Genomic DNA, 6,000 nt, shown 5'->3' on the forward strand with positions numbered 1-6,000 from the left:
TAACAAATAATAATAACAAATAATATCAACATACAATAATTGAAAATAATCAGTATCATAAAAAAAATTTTTTAATTTTTTTTATTAATTTATCACATCTTATGCTAATTGATAACATTATACAAGATTTAAGTCGCAAGGTGCATTCATAAATATACATCTTATATTGGTATTGATGAATAGAGGTTCGAGTCCTCTTAACTTATAAATTTTTCTTTAATGTGCATGGTGCATTTATTAATTCAATTCTGTATTAATAAATAGAGGTTCGAGTCCTCTCAACTTATAATTTTTAAAGTTGCAAGGTGCATTTATCAAATTAAATCCTTTGTTATATTACTGAATAGGGGTTCAAGTCCTCTAGACTTATGGAATTTTTTGTCTTGTTTATGAATCATTTTTGACATTAAATTTGTGCTAAGACAAAATTTGTTTTGTTTATTTAATTGTGATTTGTTATTATTATTACATGTTTAAAAATATTTTATTATACTGAAGCAAGATAAAAATATTAACCACAAAGGAAAAGTGTATTTTATATTGAGGAGACAGGATTGACAATTTTACAATTATTACGTATATTATAAATTTTGATAATGATATTTTTTGAATGTCTTCTTCGAATAAAAATACTACCGATTCCTCACATTTAACTCGTTTACAAATAAAGAATAATCCAGAATTAGCATTGAATTCGGGAATTGCTAATTATAATATAAAACCATCAACAAGTACACCCAGATATTCTAAAGAAATCCCTAATCCCTTAGAATTACAAGAACAGTTTGACTCAGGGTATATTAAGTCCCAACTTTTTGATACTGACGATAATTCATTCGACAGTGACAGTAACGATAGTGAAAATACCATAACTGAAAAAACCTTAGTGAATCAGAATTCAAATAAAAGTTTAAATAAGTCTTTAACTGGCGAAATTGAAACAGACGATAACTCTGAAAATAATTCTCTTGATAACACTAGAGATAGTAACATTTTTGAGGAAAACATGGCTCTTCCAAATAATCAGCAAGTGTCTTTACGCGATGCTTTAGAAACAATACCAATGTTTGATGGAAAAAACACACCATTATCTGTATTTATTGAAAGTTGCTTAGAAGCAAAATCTATGCTTCCTGATAATGCACAAGTACAAACAAATTTAGTAAAATTGATTAGGAGTCGAATTTCGGGTGAAGCAAGAAGAATTATAATAAGAAATAATTTTAATACAGTAGAACAGTTAACAGAAAGATTAAAATAAATTTACGCGCCAGCAAAATCGGTATATCAGTTACAAGGAGAATTAGGAGCTATATGAGGCATTATTCCTGAACTGCCCCAAAAATAAAAACAAGTTCTTGGATTTCCTTTATACTTTGGAAATATGTTACCCTAGTAGGTAGAAGTTACTACACCAATTTACAGGTCCAACCCCCCACCCCTATCAAAAGGGTGGGGGGTTGAAATTTCAGCTTAAACTCGAACATGCGTTTTTTAAACATTTGTAGTTTCTACTTAAATTATTCGATTAAAAAAAGTAAATAGTGTTTTGGAAAGGTTTTTTTGTGTACTTTTAAAATATTTTATTTATTTAATAAAAAAAAAAATTTATGAAAATTTTTTTTAAAATAAATAGTTTTTTGCAATTTTGTGCAAGTTTGGCATTTTTTATTTTCTTTTTAATAATCTCAAATGAAAGCTTGGGATTTCCCCTGAAAGAAGATATAAGTCTGAAAATGGGCCGAAAAAGTTTGCCAAAGATATAGTGTAATAAGTAAAATTTGTCCGTCCGCTCGCGCACTCCAGCGCGATGAACAGTGAAATTTTTTTACAATTTACTATTGAAAATTGTCTAGAAACTACAAATTTTATCGGATAATGATGTTCTTGGTCTAAAATTACTAAGAGATCCATCAGAGTCGATTTTTGAATTTTTATTTGTTTATTTTTTTCCTGTTACTCAAAAAGTTGACAAATTACAATATTTTTAGAAAAAATCATGTTTATTTTTTTATTTTTCCATTGCACATGATCGAAATCAATTTAAATTAGTCTAGTATCACCACCGGACAATTATTAATGCATAATACAATTTTTTTAAATTGTTGCAAACAATGTTAATTAACAAATAGATTACTTCGGACCTTCTTCATAAAAAAAATTGTCTTTTTTGCAGACAAGTTTAAATTTAAGTCTAATTTAGTAAAAAATTATTTTAAAGTTAAAAATTATCATTGTTATTAACAATTATATAAACAATAATCAACTTCCTTTTGTATTTGTAAACATTTTCGTCATTTTTTAAACTATAAATATTGTGACGTTGCAAATTTTTCATAAAAATATTAACAAAATTTCATAATAAGTTTGCATAAAATTTAATTGTAAACAATCATTTTTTTTATAAACAATAATAATAACTAAAACAAAGCTTAAAATTAAGACTAGTTTGTTACATAAACACTAATTTAATACTATAAATATTATTTGTCATTTCGCTTTTGCAAATTTTTGTTTCTCGTATTCCCTGAATATTTCTAGTATTTGAAATCATCGAAAACGTCGTTCGTCGGTCAACCTGCAAGCAGAGTTCCCCTCTCGTCGTTAAGAATTTCCCCCTTTCTTCGTACGAATGAAGGAGAATTTCCCCTTTCTCGTAAGAAATGATTCCTCGAGAGTTGCCGCTTTCGCTATGTTTCCCCCGTTTTCGCTTTCCCCTACTTACCGGAAACTACTATGTCACCCAACTTAGCTTGAAATAATTTTGAAATTGTTACCTTTTTCTTGTACCTAACCCGAGAATTGTTATAAATAATAATAATACCCTGAAATTTATTAACTTTAACATTATTCCGAAATTTTTATTATTATTCCAGAGTATTATTTGTAAAACAAATAAGGGAGAATTTTCTCGTCAAATTTTCTCGTAGTGAAAACCTCTTGTCAATCAGGCCCGAATTAATCGTTGCTAAAGGCCCACTCTGATTTTCGTATTTTTGTATTTTTGGATATTTTATTGGATTATTGGTTGTTTATTTGGTTTGGAATCAGAGTAACTACAAATTAGGAACTAATTCCCTGAAACAAGTTGATGGCGAGAAAGACACGGGTCAAGATACCGAAATTTGGATGCCGACAGCTGTTCTTAAAGTTGAAATTGGCCTATGGCTTTTCCAGTGGTTGCGCTCCTTTTTCCGGCGTAAGAATACAAGATTGACCAAGGGCTACCGGTGGGGAATAACGAAGAAGGACCAGCAGGGTACGAGCCGGCACTCATCGTTATCATCGTTCTCTTTGAATCCTGCTTTTGACCTATTCAGACGTATTTTTCCAAAAGTTTTAAATTGATATTTTTTTTTGTTTCGTGCTTATTCAAAGTTCCTTTTTCCCTTTTGTGAGTGGACTAGTTTGGATTGTTGCTGCGATATTGTCTATTACTGCCGAGTATTGTAAGTTTCTAAATATTAATTGAAAATGTTATATTAAAATGTGAATTATTCAACTTTAGTTCAGCCACGTGTTGCCTTTTGCCACCCTTCTTCCCCTTTATTTTCTAAATTTATACAATAAATTCTTTCCTGTTACCCAAGTTACCAACCCCACAATAATTTATTATTATTAAACTATTGAAATTACCCATTAGCTTTCCCCAGTTACCAAATTCGTTACCCCTTTTAGGTACCCTTTTTTTATTTATGGCTGAACATTTTATTTAATTTATAATTTTGTTGTGAAAATCTGTGTATAATTTTGTAATTTTTGTGTGCCCTTTATGTATTTATTTGTAATATTTTATGTTTGTGAAATTGGAATTTTAATGAGATGTGACTCATATAATATATAAAACTTGTTTGTTACCCTCGTTTGTATCATTTTCATATTTCATTTTAAAATATATTTTATAATTTTACTGCTAATAATGGAGTATAATTTCTTCGACCCTCGACGCTTCCTTTGACCTTTTTGGTCCTAGCTAACCGGCAAAACTCTTTATATTTTATTGGTTTCTCAATTCAAAACCTCTTTTGCTCTTGTTTTGGAATTTTGTAAATTCAATTTTGGTATTCGAATTTGGAATATGGTCAATTTTATTTTATTTTTTTTGAAGAGACGATTAGTAGAGAATAATGGTCTTATTTCTCTCTAATCTAGGTACTTGTTTTTGGTTTGTGATTTGACTAAAGTTCATTTTAAATTTTGTTCGTTTTAAGAGACGATTACTAGAGAATCAATGGTCTTGTTTCTCTGTAATCTAGGTACTTGTTTTGTTAATAATTTTAGTATTATAAATTTTGAGGATTCAATGGTCTTGTTTCCTTAAAATCTTATTCGTTTTGTTAATTCTCTAATTTTCTTTTATAAGAAAATGTCCCTAGAAAGGACTGGCGCTCAACAAATTAGTTGAGTTGAGAAACTTATAAAGTATCCCTCTCTCCTTCCTTCCAATTGTATTGGGTATAAAGACTTTGGCTAAGTTTTAATATTTATTTTTGTTATTGTTAATAATTTATTTGTATTTATAAATTGGATTTTATTTACTGTTTGCTCTTTTTTTTAAAACAATAATTTTGTTGTTGTTATTATTATGATTGTTTATAACAAATTGTAATAATAAATTGTTTATAAGTTTTATAAATATTATTAATTGTTGGAAAAACCCATTACAATATTTATATCATATGTATATTTTTTCAAAAAATTCATCATTTTTAAACAAATAAGTAACTTTCTTCAACAAACAAAATTTTTTCCTTTTTTTATATTTACTATCATAAAAAAGAACTCCTTAATTAAATAGGAATACCTTAAATAATTCATATAATTTTAATAAACATTATAAGTTAAGAAATATTTACATTTTTAATTTTTTAGTTAAAACAGTATACATTTAAATGTATACAAGTAATTATATTTTGTCTGTGAATAAAGAAGAAATTTAAATATTTGTTAACTTATAATGTTTATTAAAATTAAAAGAATAATTTAATGTATTCCCATTTCATTAAGGAGTTCTTTTTTATGATAGTAAATATAAAAAAAGGAAAAAATTTTGTTTGTTGAAGAAAACTACTTATTTGTTTGAAAATGAAGAATTTGTTTATAACAAATGTAATTGTTTAAGCTAATAATTTTTTTAGGTTTTTGAAAAATATACATATGATATAAATATTTATAGTTTAAAAAATGACTAAAATGTTTACAAATACAAAAGGAAGTTGATTATTGTTTATATAATTGTTAATAACAATGATAATTTTTAACTTTAAAATAATTTTTTACTAAATTAGACTTAAATTTAAACTTGTCTGCAAAAAGGACAATTTTTTTTATGAAGAAGGTCCGAAGTAATCTATTTGTTAATTAACATTGTTTGCAACAATTTAAATAAATTGTATTATGCATTAATAATTGTCCGGTGGTGATACTAGACTAATTTTAATTGATTTCGATCATGTGCAATGGAAAAATAAAAAAATAAACATGATTTTTTCTAAAAATATTGTAATTTGTCAACTTTTTGAGTAACAGGAAAATAATAAACAAATAAAAATTCAAAAATCGACTCTGATGGATCTCTTAGTAATTTTAGACCAAGAACATCATTATCCGATAAAATTTGTAGTTTCTAGACAATTTTCAATAGTAAATTGTAAAAAAATTTCACTGTTCATTGCGCTGGAGTGCGCGAGCGGACGGACAAATTTTACTTATTACACTATATCTTTGGCAAACTTTTTCGGCCTATTTTCAGACTTATATCTTCTTTCAGGGGAAATCCCAAGCTTTCATTTGAGATTATTAAAAAGAAAATAAAAAATGCCGAACTTGCACAAAATTGCAAAAAACTATTTATTTTAAAAAAAATTTTCATAAATTTTTTTTTTTATTAAATAAATAAAATATTTTAAAAGTACACAAAAAAACCTTTCCAAAACACTATTTACTTTTTTTAATCGAATAATTTAAGTAGAAACTACAAATGTTTAAAAAACGCATGTT

This window comes from Leptopilina heterotoma, unplaced genomic scaffold, assembly GCF_015476425.1.
Source record: "Leptopilina heterotoma isolate Lh14 unplaced genomic scaffold, ASM1547642v1 Lhet_24, whole genome shotgun sequence".
NCBI classification, from domain to species: Eukaryota; Metazoa; Arthropoda; class Insecta; order Hymenoptera; family Figitidae; genus Leptopilina; species Leptopilina heterotoma.